We start from the raw sequence: 1792 nt of genomic DNA on the forward strand, positions 1-1792 counted from the left end.
GAAATTCCCAACTTCAAAGGCTCCTCTCTCGGTCGTTTTCCGCTCGTTTCGGCTGATTTTTGGACGAGCGATCATCTCTCGGAACGGTCTCGAAGCGTGGATGCTTTTCCCAGAACGCGCGCGCGCGGAACACTCACGTTGAAGCGACGTTGAATCACCCTTGTCCTGCCCTGGCGGCGGCCCGGCCGCGCGTCGTGCGGGTCCGGCGCGGGGCACTCCGGGTGCGCGTAGCAGACCTGCGCGGACCTCGAATCTTCCACCCGACTTCAATGTAAGCACACGCGACAATTTCGACGCAACCTCTTCAGCTTTGCTTCGAGCACTCGCCGAGAGCCATCGTCCAAACATCAGCCGAATCGACGTCGACGCGACCGAGCTCGGGAACGTTCGGCGGGGACGTCCCGAACCGGCGGCCGATTCGCACAGAGTAGCAGACCATGGTCTCGACGGCGCGCGACAGGCCCACGTTGAGCAGGCGGTGGCCGTGGGCGTGGCTCAGCGTGCTGTAGTGGCGCGCCGTGCCGCCGCCGCGCCGCGCGCGCCGCGGCGTCCTCGCGGGCGCGCGGTCGTCGTCGGACGACGCCGAGTCGTCCGCGTCCTCGAGGTGGTCGAGCGCCGCGTCGTCGAGCGCCGCGCCGTCCTCCCGCGGCGCCAGCAGCGTCGACAGCAGGACGGCGTCGCGCTCCTCGCCCTGGATGCGGTCGATGGACTCGACGAAGACGGGCGGGTCGCCGTCGAGCGCCGCGAGGTCGTCCGCGGCCCAGCCGGAGCGCGCCGCCTTGGACCGCCGCAGGGCGCCGCGCACGTCCGGGTGGTCCTCGAGGCCGGCGGATGCGTCGGCGAGGAGCCTGGCGCGGATGAGGCCCCGCTGGGGCCGGTTGAGCGTGATGACGCCGAGCGACAGCGGTTTCCGCGCGTCGTCCGCCGCCATAACGAGCTTCCTCGCGTCCGCCACCAACCTCTCCGCCTGCGCCTCGTTCACGAGGCCCGCGGGCGGCCCCCGGCTCGACGTCATGGCCCCCCGCACCTCGACGACCGCGAGGCCGCCGGGCCCGCCGGGCGCGCGGCCCGGCGCCACCAGCCTCCCCCCGTAGAACAGCGCGTCGCTCACGGCGATGAGCGACGGGTCGCCGGACCGGTAGTGCCACTCCAGCGGCACGAGCGGTAGCCCGCCGGCGTCGAGCGCGTCGTCGAGGAGCCCCCGCGCGGCTTTCCGCGGCGGCAGCTGCATGTCGTCGCCGGCGACGACGAAGTTCCGCGTCGCGGCCGCGCAGAGGTCCAGCGCGAGGCCGCCGTTGGGGAACTGGGACCCCTCGTCGACGAAGACGCAGTCGTAGGTTTGCTCGTTCAAAAGACCGAGCTTGTCGAGGAGCTCCGGCGTCGCGCAGACGACGGCCGGCGCCGCGCGCGTCCCCTCGAACGCGGCCGCGCACCGGCGGACGTCCAGCGCCGCGCGCGCGGCCGCGAGGGACGCGGCGCGCCGCTCGCCGGCGGCGCGCCGCACGTCGTCGTCGCCGCCGCCGCCCGGGAGGCTCAACGCCCGCAGCTCCGCGGCGAGGAGCGCCGCGTCCGCGCGGGTCCGCGCGTCGGCGCCCGCGCACCGCGCCGCGACGGCCGCCGCGGCCGGCGGGAGGTCGCAACCGAAGCGCCCGAGGAGCACCGCCGTCGCCGCGGCGCCGGGCCGCTCGTCGGCGATGACTTGAAAGCGCCGCGCAGCGCCGCCGCGCGGCCGTCGGCCTCGCACTCCGCGGCGAAGGCGTCGTCGACGTCGTCCGGGCCTTCCGGCGCCGCG

This window comes from Aureococcus anophagefferens, assembly GCF_000186865.1.
Source record: "Aureococcus anophagefferens unplaced genomic scaffold AURANscaffold_4, whole genome shotgun sequence".
Taxonomy (NCBI): Eukaryota; class Pelagophyceae; order Pelagomonadales; family Pelagomonadaceae; genus Aureococcus; species Aureococcus anophagefferens.